This window comes from Peromyscus maniculatus, chromosome 15 (genome assembly GCF_049852395.1).
Source record: "Peromyscus maniculatus bairdii isolate BWxNUB_F1_BW_parent chromosome 15, HU_Pman_BW_mat_3.1, whole genome shotgun sequence".
Taxonomy (NCBI): Eukaryota; Metazoa; Chordata; class Mammalia; order Rodentia; family Cricetidae; genus Peromyscus; species Peromyscus maniculatus.
Window position 1 is genome coordinate 5,296,286 of NC_134866.1, and position 17,476 is coordinate 5,313,761.

General features: G+C 43.7%; 1 long non-coding RNA gene across 1 annotated transcript; it reads right to left on the reverse strand.

The window, feature by feature from the left end:
• Window positions 1-555: 555 nt before the first annotated feature.
• LOC143268624 (uncharacterized) lies at window positions 556-17,124 on the reverse strand. Its single transcript, XR_013044662.1, has 3 exons — window positions 16,358-17,124; window positions 8,253-8,433; window positions 556-604 (listed from the first exon to the last, which is right to left on the reverse strand). It is a non-coding gene; the product is annotated as an uncharacterized LOC143268624 (long non-coding RNA).
• Window positions 17,125-17,476: the final 352 nt, after the last annotated feature.

Genomic DNA, 17,476 nt, shown 5'->3' on the forward strand with positions numbered 1-17,476 from the left:
TTTAATCCTAGCACTTGGGAGGAGGAAACAGGGAAGTGATTTGGCTGGGTGAAGAGAGGAGCTTGGCCCTTTCAGTCTGAGAATTCAGTAGAGGTAAGAAGTAGCTGTGGCTTGCTCCTTTGTCTCTCTGATTTTTCAGCATTTACCCCAATATCTAACTCCAGGTTTTTATTATTAAGACCAATTAGGATTCATGCTACAGCTACATTTACCTGTGGTTATAGGGATAGAAGGATGAGCATTTAGAAAGTAGAAGTTATATTGATTTAGAAAAATGGCAATAATAGGTCCTCCTCTCAGGTCTATGACCTCTTCAGCCCTGCATAACTGGCTCAGTTTATAGTACCAGGCATGGATTCCATTGTTTTTGTGCAGAACTTAAATCCAGTTAGATAGCACATGGTTACCCCCAAGATAAAAGTGCCACAATGTCACCACCATGGACATCTTGCTGGTCCCATCATTGCAGTTATAGCTGGGTAGAACTGCTGGTTGCCCTTTTTCCTTTGCCAACTTGAATATCACCTTCAAACTCTATTAGAACCTCTATTAGAACCTCAGAGAGATTGCTTCCAGGTCAGGTCCCATTGTATTCCTCCAAGTTCTGTGTTTGAAGAATGCAATATCTTTAGCAACAGGGCTCTTCCTTCAAATTCTATTTCCATTTTCTGGATATTATGACTATAGTAGCAATGAACATGGCTGAGCAAGTATCTGTAGAGTAGGAGGTGGAGCTTTTTGGGTATATGCTAAGGAGTGATATAGTTGACTCATATTGTAGATTTACTTTCAGCCTTTTGAGAATTCTCTCAGTGACTTCCACAGTGCCTGCACCAGTTTTTAATCCCACCAACAGTGAGTGAGGGTTCCCCTTCCCACATATCCTAGCCAGTTATGTGTTATTTTTGTTAGTTATTTTCTTTATTTTAGCTATTCTGACTGCTGTAAGATGAAATCTCAGAGTAGTTTCAATATACATCTCCCTAATTGCTAAAGATACTGAAAAATCCTAGAAATGATCAACTGTTTTAGCAAAGTCGTAGAGTGGAAAATCAACTTACAAAATCAATAGCCTTTCTCTATACCTCCAACAAATATGCTGAAAAATAGAGCCCAGAAACACTGCCATAAAATAACCTTTAAAAAAACCTAGGGGTAAATCTAACCAGGGAGGAAAAAGATCCTACAATCGAAACTTAAAATCTCTGAAGAGCTTTTAGGAATTGAAGAAGACGTCACATGCTCACAGATTTGTAGAATTAATATTATGATAGATAGCCACTCAATCAAATGATACTTATAGATTTGATGCAATTGCAACAAAAATACTCACAGCATTCTTCACAGAAATAGAAAAAAACATCCTAAAGTTTACATGGAACCACTGAAGGCTCTGGACCTCCAAAGGCAATCTTCAGCAAAAAGAGCAATGCTGTGAGAATTCCCATTCCAGGTTCCAAGACATTACAGAGCTATAGTAATAAAAACAGTATGGCACTAGCACAAAAGTGGATATTTAGACCAATGGAACAAAGTAGAAGACCTAAACCTGAGTCAATGTAACTACAGCCATCTGTTATATGACAAAGACGCCAAAAGACATGTACTCGGGAAAGACACCACATTCAACAAACGGTTCAGGGAAGACTAGATGTCCACATGGAGGAGACTGCAATTAGATCAGTATCTATTATCTTGTACAAAAACCAACTCAAAAAAGATAAAAAATCTTATCGTGAAACTCACAACCCTGGAACTGCTCGGAGAAAACATAGCAATGTCCTCCATGGTATAAATGACTGTAGGAAAGGACTTGCTGAATAGAGTTCTCCTTGTTCAGGAGTTAAAGACAACATTTGACAAATGGTAACTCATCAAACGGAAAAGCTTTTATACAGCAATGGAGAACATTAACTGAGAGAAGAGTAATCCCACAGAAAAGGTGAGAATCTTGCCAGCTATACATTTGACAGAGGATTAATATCCAAAATATGTAAAGAACTAAAAAAAAAGTCAAAAAAGTGACTCAATTAAAAATAGACTATGATCTGAACAGAGTTCTCGAAAGTAAATTAGCTAAGAAATATCTCAAAAAGTGTTGCCCATCATTAGAAATTACCTTTTATTTTTAAGAAAAGAATAGCTAGATGTGCTGGCACATGCCTGTAGTTCTTGCATCCAGGAGGCTGAGGTCTGTCTGGGATACAGAATGAGTTCAAGGCTAGCCTAGGTAAATTAGAATGACCCAATCTCAAACAAAAGGAGTGAAATTTTAGACTATAATAGAGCTCAGTGATAGACAACTGTGTTGTGTAAAGATCTAGGGTCAATTTTTACAAGATACAGAGATAGAGGCAGAGAGATAGATAGATAGAAGATAGAAACTAGATTTACTAAGTGGAAGAAATTCAAGTTTTATTTGCTTTTCATTGAGATGTACTAGTTGTCTCACAGATGGAAGACTACTGCCAGTTTGCTGTGTGTGTGGGCTCGCTCAGTGAGCCTAGAAACATTTGTGCCAGTATTTATCTCTCACTGTAGGAAAGACCTTGTCTGGGAGGAGGAGGAACATCTTTAAACTGTCAAACTTACTTGATGCAATTATTACCTAAATAAAGATAGGCTTTCTTCCTGATGGAGCATAGATATGAATTTGAGTCTTTGTTGTCCCTGAACATTGTGATGAATAAAAAATCAGGCAGTTATCTTACAGTCACCATGCACGTCAGGTGCTTGCAGTTTCTTGGGACTCAAAGTCTAGGTGAGAGGTCATAAAAAGCATGACTATGCTTGTCATACTTTTGCAAAGAAGAATCCCTTCAATCTTGAGTGTGGATGTGTACACTTGACAGTGGAGTTCATGCATTGGGAGTTCATTCTCCTGTTTCCAAGTAGAAGGGGAATGAAAATAAAAAAATGACAAGCAACCAGAGCATGGATGCTCAAGATATCTGCTCTTTTAACAGTGGGTGTGAGGCCATGCTAGGTTTTTGCATGTGTCTGGGATCCCAAAGGTCAACAAGATGACAGATACTACAGGAATTTATTGTGACCTTAACCAATGGGGGAAACAGGTTGATGCCACCTAGATGAAGTCATGTTGTGTCATTGATTCCTCAGGACAGTTGTGATGGATGCTCTTGTGGGTCACAGTGCCTTACTTGTACCCTGTCTTTTTCCCTACACCCATCCATCATCCAACAACCTACTGTTGTGGAGTATTTGTCCACTATATGAAAATATATTGTTGTGATTGGTTTACTAAAGAGCTGAATGGCCAATAGCTAAGCAGGAAAAGGTTAGGTGGGATTTCTGGGTACAGAGAGGACTCTGGGAAGAACAGAGGCCAAGAAGCCAGCCAGATGTGGAATGAGTTGGACACACGGAATAGGACAGAGGTAAAAGCCACATGGTAGAATGCAGATTAATAAAAATATAGGTTAAGTTATAAGAGCTAGTTAGAAATAAGCCTAAGCTTTCATAATTCATAAGAAGTCTCCTTGTCATTATTTGGGAGCTGGCTGACCAGACACAAAAAGACTCATTACAGCCCACTTTCCAGCTTTCTGGATGGGTGTTTAACACACTGAGCTCTGCTGCTAACTTGCAGATACACTACCCTGTGGTGCACACAGTGAAAGGAGAATACCGCCTCAAACTGTCCCCACCTCATGAGCTTTTCACCCTCCTTTGTCTTCCTGCTGGTCTGTTGGATCAGTTCCTTGGTCTGAGGACCCAGTCGCTCTGGCTTCTCCTCACTAGGTAAACTGTTTTGTTTGACTGTTGATTGATTGATTTATTTTTGACATTACCAGAGCAATCTACCACAAACTGGTAGCTTAAAGTAACATCGATTTATTATCCTACAACCCTGGAGGTTGGAGTTTTGTGCGTATCTCTCTGGACTAACACCATGGAGTCCTCACACTGCAGTCCCTCCTGTGGGTTCCCTAGGGCACAGTGAGTCCTTGCCTTTCCTACTTGCAGGGCTGTCTGGACCTCTGGTGTGAGCTACTTTCCTTGACTCCATCTTCAAAGCCACGGATATCACACATCTTTCTCTGATTAGAGTGGGACATGTTCTGTTTTCTGAGCCATGTAATAAAACAGTCCTGCCTGGATGTTCCAGGAGAGTGGTCCTGTCTCATAGCCCCTCATCCTGTAACGTGACACATACATGGACGCTGGGGATGGAGGCAGAGAACATCTTTGCAGACCTGTTGGTCGTCACCACTTCAAACAGCACTTTGTAGCGGTGTTCATCACACCCTGATCTCAGCTTGTGATTGTGTTCCTTTTGTTCTAGGGTTTTCATTGCCACTCAGTTTGTATTTCCACACCCTGTGCCCCAGACATGGCTGACTCAACGATACATTCTTCCATCAAAGCTGACTGCTTGTCTGCTGGTGTCTGGGCCAGTGTCCTGCTCTTCATCCCCAGGAAACATATCCCATTTTCTTAGAGTCCAGCACAGTGAGGCAGGATAGATCACACATAACCAGGAAGGGTTACATGCAAAACAGAGAAGGACAAGTAAAGAAAGGCGAGTCAGAAAACATTTTCTCGGAAGTACTAATTAATCATTAGCATGAGCTCACAGGCAGCGCTCTGCTTCCTTGACAGAAGAGCAAAGATCAGTTTGATCATTCACCATGATCTCCAAGAGCCACTTGGCAGCAAATTCTGTTTTTCCCTTTTGTTTCCCAAATGATTTATTCCAAGTGACCCCAAACTATAAAACAGATTGAAGTCAAAGTGCCCTGCCAAGTCTGGCCTGTCCCCCTTCTTCTTTGAATGTGTCAGGAGCTTGCATTTCCTGTCTCTGCATTTATTATTGTCCCTTCATCACAGGGAGCTATTGGCCAAGCCTCTCTTCCCCTCCAGGGATCTGCTTCTCCATAGCAATGTGCTCTCTATTTCCTTGGCACAGAATTACCTATTTTACAATAACCTCATTGGTGTCATGCAGTGTGTTCACTGGGGAGGTCCAGAGTCAAAATCTACCTGCAGCCCTGTCCTACATGTGTCCACAGAACAAAGCATTACAGTCTACAGAACAAAGCATTAAATGAGACACATTCCACCATCCTCTCTGGCACATAGAACATTATGATGAACAACCAACCCATCAATTTATAAACATCTCTATCTGTTTATATGTGGCAGGGTTCTGTGCTGTTTTTCCCTTTGGGGGAGGGGGCCAAGTAGGCGCAGAGTCAAACCACACAGACTCTGGGAGGATGTCCAGACAACAAGCTCAGTTTATTCAGGAAGAGGCAAGCCTTATATACCCTCCACCCAACCCTGGGGGGAGGTCTGATGAATATTCATCTGCTGGTGTGACATGGCTGCCTCTCATTGGTCCAGGTCATCTCCAGATCATGTCTCAGCTGCTGTTGCCCTTAGGCAGACCCAGATAGGCTCTCAGAAAGTATCTTTTTTTACTAGTTTGGGCCAGCTGGCCCTCAAGCCTGTTAGGGATGAGTCACATTTATATATCCATTCACTTATTTATTATTTTCCTGGTTGTTAATGACCAAATATTCTTGCTCACTACTCTGTTGCTGTGCTGAAACACTAACTGAAACCAGTTTGGTGAGGAAAGTGTTTATTTCAGCTTGCAGGTTATAGTCCATTACTAAGGATAGCCAGCACCAGAACTTAAGGCAGAAACCTGAAGAGAGGAACAAGAGTAGAGGCCATAGAGGAATGCTTTTCACTGTCTTGTTTAGCTGGCTGTCTTATACCACCCAAGAACGCTTATCCAGGGGTGGCACCACCCACGGTGGGCAGAGCTCTCTTACATTGATCATTAATTAAGAAAATGAGCCGGGCAGTGGTGGCACACTCCTTTAATCCCAGCACTCGAGAGGCAGAGGCAGGCGGATCTCTGTGAGTTCGAGGCCAGCCTGGGCTACCAAGTGAGTCCCAGGAAAGGCGCAAAGCTACACAGAGAAACCCTGTCTCGAAAAATCAAAAAAAGAAAAGAAAGAAAAAAGAAAGAAAAGAAAATGAACCACACACTTACCTGGAGGCCTACCTAATGGAGAAATTTTCTCCATTGATGTTCTTCTTCCCAGGTGACTCTAATGTGTCAAAATGACACAAACTAGCCTGGATACTAAATATCTGACAAGCAGGAACTGGAGGAAGAGTTTGTTTGGGCTTCATGTTTGGCAGATACAATCCAACATGGCAAAGGATGTAGCGGTGGAAAAATGGGGCAGCCAGTCACTTCACATCTCTAGGCAGGAAGCAAAGAGTGACAGACAATTACCCTCAACTCATTTTTTTTCATGCGGTTCACACTTCAAATTGTACAAAGGTGCCACCCTCGTTTAGGATGGGTCTTCCCCGCTCAGTCAGACCAGTCGCCATAATCCCTCACGGACTTGCAGAGAAGTTCTAATCACTGGTGATTCTAGGTCCTCCAAAATGGATTTTTCATATCTATCATCCATTATTTGTCTGTCATTGACCCATCTGCCTACCTCTTACCTACCTCTCTATCTTCTATCTATGTTGCCTTAGTGCATCTTAACAATATCTCCCTCTAAGTAAACACAATATGGCTTGTACCTGAATCATCTCCCCCTAAGGCTCCTGCACTGGAAATTTGCTTCCCAGTTGGCCCTATTTGAGGATGTTCTAGAAGCAGTGGGAAGGAAAATGTCACTGGAAAATTGTTGATGTGGAGATGTACAATTCCAGGCCCTTCCTCTGTCTGTTTCCAATTTCTAACAAGTGAAGACAAGTTCCGTCACAGAAGCCATCAATACGATATTCTGCCCAGACACATGAGGACAAGCAACCTAGGCTGGTCCTTCTAAAACCACGGAACAAAGTAAATCCTTCTCCCTGTAAGCTGTGTAGGCATTGTTTCACAGCACTGATGAAATGAAGACAGGAAGTTGGTACTAAAGAAGTGGGGTTTCTGCTGTGACTGCATCTGACCGTGTGGTTCTTAGACTGTTCATAATGGCTTATGGGAGATAAGGACGGGAGAGGCCTTATGATGCTACACACAGAGCTTAATGGGGGATGCTGGTGGGATCCTGGGTCCGAATGCTTGCAGGAATGTGGACACCACGTCCTGTTCGCACAAACTTTCGTATAAGAACAAGAACGCGATTAGGAATTTAACTAGAGTCCATTCCTGTTACACCCTCATAAACAGTTCACCTACATTTTGTCCTTGTCCTGAAACTTTGTGGGAGGCTAAGGTTAAAAGTCACAGAAGAATTAATTTGGCTGAAGAAAGTCCAAAACAACATTCAGACTAAAAAATACTTTTTCCTGGCTGCTTTTAGTCTGGTTTACATCAGAACAAGTTGCAGAAAGCAGAGCAGGAAGATGATTTAAACAAAACAAAACAAAAAACAAACCTCCTACCTGCCGGAAAAGGAATAGATTAAGAGTTGAGGCAAGGGCAGTCCAGCCGAGGAAGTAGGTCTCCTCTCCTCTAAATCCAATCCTCCAGGTTCACCCCACCTCTGTGGCAGACTCCTGCTACTGCTCCCCCTTCCTCTCTTCTCCTGTCTCCAGTGGATCATGAAGAACTTCTCCTTCAGCCTTTCCCTTCACTCATCATCTTACCCCAACTCCAGCAGGCATCCCCTAGGATTCATCGTTTGAGGTTCCTTGTCTCATAATGTCCTGTCAGGGCCTTTTCTAATTTTATTTTATCTTTATTTCTATAGATTTTCCCCTCTCTTTATCCTACAGATACTTAATGTAGGCATTCATTGTGGCATCCATTTTAGTGTTTTTACGGAATTCCTAAATGTGCAAACTAGTGATTCTCTATCTCTCAGGTTTGTGTGTGTGTGTGTGTGTGTGTGTGTGTGTGTGTGTGTGTATGTGTATGCGCGTGTGCATGCAAGTGCATTTTCCTGGGTTCTTTTTCTTCTGTCTGTTTGTTTTGTCCTATTCAAATCTATTAGAATTTGTTTTATCTTATTATGCTTTCTTTTATTATTATTCCTTAGAAGCCTCTTTGTTTTATAGCAAGAGGCAGAAATGGGGTGGATCCGTGTGGGAGGGGTGGTGGGGAGGAACTAGAAGGAGTAGAGGGAGGAGAAACCATCATCAGGGTATATTATGTGGGGGGGGACTATTTTCAATAAAAGGAAGAAGAAAGAGTCAAAATGAGAAACCTGTGTTGTTAAAGATATTAGCATCATGAAGAAGAACGCAAGTGCTTTGTGTTGGGATGTCTTTACGGTGTCGGGAATTGACAGGAATGCACCTACCAAGTGTAAATGTGAAGCCACTTGATAGACTCGAGAAGGCAGGTCTGCTTATATCTCATTGGAGTTATCCTGAAGATCTGAGAGAAGTTCTGGACTCTATCCTCTTTCTTCAAAGACTGAAGAACTCCTAGGCACAAGTCATCAGTCAACGGTGAGGTTCTGGTAAAGGAATGTTCTAGAACTGAGTGAAGGAAAAGAAAATACAACTACAGCTAGCTCTCGTGGGCACCATGGACACGGGGCCCACTGGCCAGAGAGTGGATTGTTTCCCTAGTGTCTCCCCAGTTACCTTCCTGATTTAGGGTAGTGGTTCACTACTTTGCATACCCAGCCCAAAGCCAACAGCTTCAGCCTCTCAATGGATGGGCTCTTTATGTAGAGACTAGCTTGCCTATACCGAGCTTTTAAGCAATATTTGAGTGTGTGAAGCAGTAGACATTACATGTTAGAGTTGATGTTAAATTCTTCATGCAGTTAAATGAAGGCCATTTTACTACCGTGATGACTAATGTTACAGATCACCTTGATTATGTCGTGAATGCTGCTAAAATACTCTCTGGGTGTGTCTGCGAGGGAATGTAGGAGATCCACTCTCACCAACGTGGGTGGACAGAATCACATCCAGTAAGTCCTAAGCAGAACAAAGAGATTCAGAAAGGGGGCTTTGCTCTTTCCTTTGTGAGTTGGGACCCTAGTCTCCTGTCCTTGGGCATATGGGCTCTTGGTTCTTGGGCCATATATTCACATCCCACCTACTTGGCCAATTTGTTCTCAGGTTTTGCCTTCTGACAACATATTGTATGTTTGAGCGTCTCTGCCTCTGTAATTCTGTGAAACAACTTTTACTGTATCTGTGTCCCACTAACTCTGCTCTCTGGGCAACTATGACTTTAAAGCCCCTTATTTGACTTTCCACCACTCATGTGCAACACTCAAGAACAGGTCAGGTTCTGCCACCTGATGACAGTTCTTAAATTGGTAACACTTCTGTGACGGCTACTTGTGGACCAGAGGAAAAGAGGGGGAGAGAGAGGAGAGAGAGAGAGAGAGGGAGAGAGAGAGTCTGGTCATTGTTTCTGGTTCTGAAAGGCTTCCATTCCCAATCTGGTCCCACTACTGTGTTTCACTGGATTTCACTGGATTGTATGACTGCACACAGGAAATGGACAAAACTGAAGCAAATACAGAACAGGCCACAGAAAACTTGAACTTAAAAAAAGCGTTTGCAATTGATCTACATATAACAATCTTCTTTACATTTAAAATAAGACAGTGTAGACTCTGTGTGCAGGTAAAGGCGGGACAGTGGCTATCAACAGGTAGATGAATAGAAACGGGCCCTGCTGTCCTGGTTACAATCTATTAGCTATTTTATGCAGATACAAGTTTAGCTATTGTGACAAACCCCACTGAAGAAAAGTGTAAGGCATTTTGAGAAGAAAAGGATAGGTGTGATGTAATCAGGATGAGTCAGAGGAGGTTTTGCCAAGGACATGAACTTTCATCTCTGATTTGAACTATGATTAAGAAATGGCCCATAAAGGGGTAGGCTGTAGGGACCCAGGATGAAGGAGGGGAGAGCCGAGGAAGGCGTGAGAGCGCCAAGGCTTGATGTGGTGCTGGAGTCCGGAGGAGGCAGGGCGTGAAGGTGCTGCTCCCTGTGAGGGTGGACCACGGGCAGCTTCAGCCCTGGCTGGGTAGTCAGCGGACAGGATGTGCCAGGTGTGATGGTTTCCGGTGGGACAATAGCTGTTGTATGGGGAAGGAGAATGAGACCGTTGACTGGGGAGGGGTGTCCAGCCTGGAGGTCACTGTAATAATAACAGCACATGGTAGTGAAAGCTGTCCCACAGGCCCTGTGCAGCCGGGTTGTGAATCATGTGGAGCACTAGTGAGGGGACCCAGAACGTATGTTTGGGTTGCACGAAGCAGCTACTCGTTAAATTATGCGTTGTTGTCTGGCGTAACACCCAGAAATGGGTGTTTGGGTTCACATACTCTTGTTTATTTAAGAAAGCATTGCCCTCGGGGGTATAGTTAGATGAAATTATTCAGAGGTAGGGACCTGAATCTTTGCTTAATTAAAAGCACTCGAATCATCAGTTGGATCAGGACTCATTTGAACGCAGTCGGGGACCCACAAAGCGGAAGGAATTTGCAGAGCAAATGGCAGCAGCGTTGCATGGGGAGTGCCTGCCTGCTTACTCCTTCCTCAGCTGGAACAAGGCACCCCACGCTGCAGCGCCAGACCCGTGACATAACCCAGGGAAGGTTAGAGATGTTCCACTCAGTCATGCTGGGCAAATGCAAGGAAGCATGCAAGGCCCTCTGGGTGGTGGCTGCTGTTTCACACTGAAGTGACCCAGAGATTCATTTGTTCCCCTGAATGTGTGCAGCTTCTCCTGTATGGTGTTCGGTCTCTCCAAAACAAGCTTCAAGGATGTAAAAATGACATAGTCACAGACCAGTGCTCACTTGTCCTAAGCACCCTCCTTTCAGACCCCGCTCATTGGTTTACACAGAGCATGCATCCTTACTCAGGGAATCCAAAGTTCTTCAAAGGAAGCAAGACTCTTTTCAAGCCCATGCCTAAAACAGCCTTGGAACAGACATGACACTGTGCTTCATGACCAGCCTATTTATAATCCCAGTGAGCATGAATGTTATTTCCTTGTCTATCAAAATAAGGAGCTCTTCAGTTATCTGACAAAGGTGGGGGTGGTGGTGGTGGCTGTCCTTGTTTGTTTTCTATTGCTGAGGTGAGCAGCATGACCAAAAGTAACTTGGGGAGGAAAGGGTTTATTTGGCTTCTGTGCTCCAATCATTGAAATCCACCATGGCAGGAACTCAAGGCAGGGACCTGGAGGCAGGAGCAGAAGCAGAGGCCATGAAAGAGTGCTGCTTATTGGCTTGCTCATCATGGCTTCCTCAGCCTGCTTTATTCTATATGACTCAGGACCATCTGCCCAGGGGTAACACTGCCCACAGTGAGCCGGGTCCTCCCACATCAAATATCAATCAGGAAAATGCGCCCCCAGACTTGGCTATGGGCTGATCTAATGGAAGTATTTTCTCAACTCAGGTCTGTTCTTACCAGAGCCCACTAGCTTGTTCAAGTTCACAAAAAACTTCAAGTTCAAGCCTTGAGGGGCCCCCAGCTGGATCAGGCCCTCTGAATAGGTGAGTCAGTTGTTTGGCTTGATCAGTTTGGAGGCAACTAGGCAGTGGGACCAAGTCCTGTGCTTATTGCATGAGTTGGCTGTTTGAAACCTGGAGTATATGCAGGGACACTTGGCTCAGTCTGGGAGGAAGGGACTGGACCTGCCTGGACTGAGTCTACCAGGTTGATCGCAGTCCTCGGGGGAGGATTTGCCCTGGAGGAGGTGGGAATGGGGGGTGGGCTGTGGAAGGGGAGGGGGTGGGAGGGGGGAGAATAGGGGAACACGTGGCTGATATGTAGAACTGAATGGTATTGTAAAATAAAATAAAATTAAAAAAAGACAAAAAAAAAAACCAAAACTCAAGCCTCATGGTGTAGGTTACAGGGGGAAGGGCTAGACCATTGTTGTAAGTGTTACCCCTGAATTGAACATTATATGGAAATCTTTATGAACCTTGTTAAATGTTTTCTTGTTGTCTTGAACCCCCATTCTTGGATATTCCCTGCTTCTGCCGGGGTCCTTGCAGCCTAGCCAGCCCTTCATGGTTTATCTCCTAATCATGTTTCAAATCAGAGCTTATTCTGAGTTTGATAAAATCATTGTCTTTTTACTGTGGGACATCTCTCTGAGTATTGATCACTGGCTGGTGGTCAACATGGAAAGTGCAGAACACTTGGCTAGACTTGCTGAACTTGGGCAATGTTCCCTGAATATGCTTCTACTGATGTGCTTGTTCTTGTTCTTTCTGGAAGTTTTCAAGGAAACATTTGCAATGATCTATGGGCTGTCTGGCCAGGTTGTCCTCAACCACTACACTGAAAAATCAAAATCCCAATCTCTTCCTAAGTCCCTTTCTTTTTAATAAGCTTAAGAGCAAAGAGCTCCAGTAATCTGATTGACAGTTTAGAAGCATTAACCACCATTCTTCCAGAAATTGCTGTTTCTCTTTGATCCTGTGGGCTTTCTTCCTTTCTGACATCATATGGCACTGGTGGCAGATCGGTGTCACAAAGCAAGCACATCTCTCAGCAGGAGGACACTTCCTGTAGGTCTTATCTGCATCTCTACCCAAAGTTGCCATCATCAATTAAAGACCTGTCTATGGATACCGTAGGCTGTAGTTTCTTTTGTCATGTGATTTTCTTTTTCTCTACTTTGAAGTCAAAACAGATTTAAAACCTTCAGAACAGAATTTCCACTAAGCCACTGGGAGCAATTAATCTGAAGTCTCTTTCAATTTTTTGTCCATGCCATTTTGATCTAATACTCCATGCTTCCTGCATGTGCCCAGTTCACATCACTGAGATCCAATGAGATCCAGGAGGAAGACAGGCATCTTCAGATGTTAGCCTGTTTCTTAAAGCCACTCTGTGATGACCTAACAACAGGATGCTTCACTGCTTGAAGGTAAGTCTTTAGATCTGGGCATGACGGTGCACATCTGGATTCTCAGCCTGAGAAGGCTGAGGCAGATGGATCACTTGTGAGTTTCAGGCAAGACTGACCTCTAAGAGTCTGAGCTTCTGGGCAAGACATGTCTCACAAAACCAAACAAAGAAATCTATGATGGTGCTGTGGCTTGAATATGAAATATCACTTATGGGATCAGGTGATTGAACACTTCGTTCCCAGTTGATAGAGATGCTCAGGAAGACTGTGGAACCTTCAGGAGGTGGAGGCTCTGGAAGAAATGTGCCACTGGGCATGTGCCTTGAGGTTCTGTAACCTGGCCTTACCTGATTCTCTTCTTTTCTGAATCCGGATGCAGTGTGATCAGCCAGCCTTCTGGTCCTGCTGACATGCCTTCCCTGCCCGTTCCCATGCCCATGCCTTCTTCACTGAGATGGACTCTATCCCTCTGCAGCTTTAAGCGAAATAAACCCTTTCTCCCTGAAGCTATATTTATCAGGGTATTTTATCACAGCACAAAGGAACAACCAACCCTGAAGGGAGACATTTTCTTCTCAGGTAAGTTCTTGCTTCCAAGAAGCTCCTGGACTGCAGACTACATCTTCGACTCTAAGAAGCCCATTCACTGCAGAAGAGTGTGTGTGGTAAGCGTGACCTTCTGAGGAGAACATGTCAGTGTGAGGCGCCAGCCGCTAATGATTTGAATGAGGCCTATTTCTGTCCTGGAAGTTTGATTGATAGCTCATTAACAGCACAAAACACATCTAGCATATGTTCAGGTGGTTTAAACCCATAGATGCCATCTGGTTTAGGAAGAGTTTGTGAGTTTTGCTGATGTGCTCAAAGTCCTCCACACATGTCCCGTGCATAGAGACAAGGACATTAAAAACCCCTCTGCCATTTAAGAACCATTTTACCCAGCCTGTGCTGATGTAAGTGTACTCAGCAGGCTGAGGGGGATGTGCTAATGGTGAGCAGGCTGGGAGGGGTTATGCCGGTGATGAGCAGGCTGAGCGGGGGCTATGCTGGGGATGATAAGGATGAGGGTAGCTGTGCTAGGCTAAGAAGTTGGCTGATTTGGGCTAGGAAATGAATCTTGGACTTCTGTAATTAATTTCTCCAGATGTGGCTGAAAAGCTGAGGAACATATCTGCACACTTGTCCTGGGGCTGTGACGCATCTCCAGACGGGGTGACCTGCATCAGCAGAGCTGTTCTTTCTTCTCTCATATTCTTCACACCCGGGGTCTCACATCACGATTTCAACAAGGCTCTGATCCCTACAAAACTAGGGAAGAGCACATCTGGTATTCTTCCAGGTTCTTTGGCTTCAGGTGATCCTTGGCTTGTGGCTGCGTGATTTCATTTTCCACATCTGTCTTCACAGGGCTGGTGTCCATCATGTCATTCTTTTTGTTATCATTGTTGTTTTATGATTTCTATAATGACAGTTGTCCTCGGATTTAAGGTTAACTGGGTAATCTAGAATCTTCTTGTTTTGATATCTTTAACTTAATTACATTCTCAAGCCTTTCTTCCAAGTAAGGTTAACTGTGAAGGTTCTAGTATTTGTAAATATCTTTTGTCCACCATAGGGCTCTCATTTGATAGCAAATTTGGATAAACCAAGAGTAAAATCTACCTGCCTTTTAGTTGATGCTCTTTAGAGGCCAATCTTACTGCACTGTGACTGTCCTTGAGAGTCATCTGTGGTTAGTACCAGACAATTATTTTTCTCTATGGTACTTGCCTTGTCCAGAGCATGGCTACTTTAATATTATACGCAAGAACTCTGACATCACCTCTGCTGATATCCTGTGTTCTACCATGCTGTGAACTCTGCTGCTTACTCCACATACAATAACAATGTTACCTACTTCACGTACAATACCACTGTTACCTACACCACATACAAGACTACTGTTGTGTACTCGCATACAATACCACTGTTATCTACTCTACATACAATACCACTGTTGCCTCCTCCATGTACAAGACCACTGTTGCCTCCTCCACATACAATACCACTGTTACCTACACCACATACAATACCACTGTTGCCTCCTCCACATACAATACCACTGTTACCTACACCACATACAATACCACTGTTGCCTCCTCCACATACAATACCACTGTTACCTACACCACATACAATACCACTGTTGCCTCCTCCACATACAATACCACTGTTACCTACTCCACATACAATACCATATTAAAGTAGCCATGCTCTGGACAAGGCAGGTACAATACCATTGTATTGTATGTGGTTCCTATTTAGGAGGGGTCATCTGAAAACTGGAACTTAATCCCAGTAAGTAAACTTAAGGGTGGGGATTTTAGACACTGACATAGTCTTGAGGTAGAGGCAGGGAAGGGAACTAGGCATGGAAAGGGATCCTGTAGGTGTGGTGTGCTGCAGAGCCCAACAGACATCATGGCATGACCCACCTGCTCACTGTGCTTAGCGGTAAAACATGAGATTGCAAAATGACGGGACTCCTACCATTTTCTCTTCCTAAGACTGTAGGGACTGTTTTGCATTTGAGATTAGCCTATACTGTCTTCATGAAAGAGGCGATATCTAAAATTTTATGCAAGATATTAATGAAAATTTACCAAAGAAATTCTGAGAAATCCTGACTCAGTGAGTGAGAGCTGAGAATATCCATTCTAAAGATTATGACTGTGATTCAAGGTGTTTGAGAATTTCTCTCCTCTGAACTTGGCTTACATCTGGTCTTCTTTTGTTTAAATTTACTTTTATTTTTAATTAACTTATCAAACAGCAGGTTCCCTTATGGCATTTAATTATTTTTATATTGTATTTTTAAATTTTTTATTTTATTTAAATTTGTTTCGTTTATTTTACATACCAACCACAGTTTCCCCTCCCTTCTCACTTCCTGGTTCCCTACCCCTGCCTCCGATCTACGCCCCTTTGCCCCTATCTACTCTCCTCTGTCTGGCAAGTTTGACTGACAGCTCATTAACAGAATAAAACACATCTAGCATATGATCATCTACCCCACCCACTCCTCCTCTGTCTCCATTCAGACAGGGGCAGGCCTCCCATGGGCTTGAACAAAGCATGACACGTCAAGTCCAGGCAGGGCCCAGCTCCTCCTCCTGCATCAAAGCTGGGCAAGGTAATCTGGCACGGGGAACAGGTTCCCAAAAGCCAGCTACTCGCCAAAACCTGGTCTTCTTAGAGCCCCATGTTTGGAGAAAATAGGGTCTCCAATAACTATGTTTTCCTAGCAGAACATCCCCTGCCTTCTTTAATCTGTCAGCTTTAATATTCACTTACCATGTACTAGGAATAGCTAGGAATACTTCTTGGGAAATAACTCATGTAAATAATCTCCACTAATCATAGCTACATGATACAATGAACAAGAGGCCTCACCAATCTGTTGGTCAAATTTCCTTCAAAGAATGTAGATGGGGCTGTCCTAATGGGACTTGCTTGTCCTCTTTGTGACAAGCCGGCAAAGGGGTCTTCAGTATGTGGATTTGTGTCATTACTTACACGTCCTGTGAGTCGGTTGCCTCTGGAGAGATGCCCTACATTGCTCTAATTATTGTTTACATTCGAAGGGGAAAGTTGACAGCAGCAATGTAAATGTCTCCTTCTGTGCAGGTCATTTCAGAAATCAAGTTAACTGTTTATTGACTTGCCAATATCAATCTTTGGAATGGAAGATCTTGCTCTTCAGTGAGAAAGGCATTTCATCAATTGAGTTAGCGGCTGTGGTGGTAATATCAGCATGACAGGGACAGCCATTACACCTCCAGGCAGGAGGACAAGCTGAAAATAAAAGTTATGAGGAGAATATTGATCTTCTGATGCGAAGATGTGTGATGTAGCAGGGTCACAGACAGGCCATCAGGTCTGGTTTTCTCTCGAATACCCTCCGTCTTTCTAATTCCATCTGAGCAGGAAGGAGGGGAAATTTGGGTTCCCTTTAACAGAGGTGATGCCAATGTACACAGAACACACATCCGGAGCAGAGGAGGCTGAGCACATATTAAGGGAAGATATGGGTGTACACCTGTGTCCTGTGCTTATCCAAGCTTTGTTTTTTAAAGACGTGGAAGAGAAATTTCTGGAAGAGAATGGAAACCATTTGGGGTGAATGGCTGAGTCCTCAGTAACAGGAAAAGTAAGACACAGACAGCACACCTGAACTCCAAGAAGGGAGCCATGGTCAGAGCAAGCAAACCAAACCTTTGCCTCCTAAAACCTTCCTTCATAAACACTATAGACAACCTTGAGTCTGAAAGGTGTAAAGAGGTTAAGATGTGAAATTGTGTTTCTTCAGCTGTTATCAACCAGGCCCTACCCAGCACGAGCTGGGCACTCCTCCTGGGGGGACGCTGGCCCCTCTCCTCCAGGCTGTATTGGAGAAGAGAAAAAAGTGCACATCTGCATTCATCTCAGTCACAAAAAAGTTATATATTTGGCTTACTATGGAGGGAAAATTGGCCCTTTTGAGTATAGGAAAAACACAAGGACATTCATGCGTGCCATGGCCATGGAGGACGTATCACCTCTACTGCTCGGGGAATGTAATTCCTGTCTCTGTGCCACCTGCTCCTTTACAGTTCTAGTCCACTTAATTCACTGAAAAGCAAAACCGATCCATTC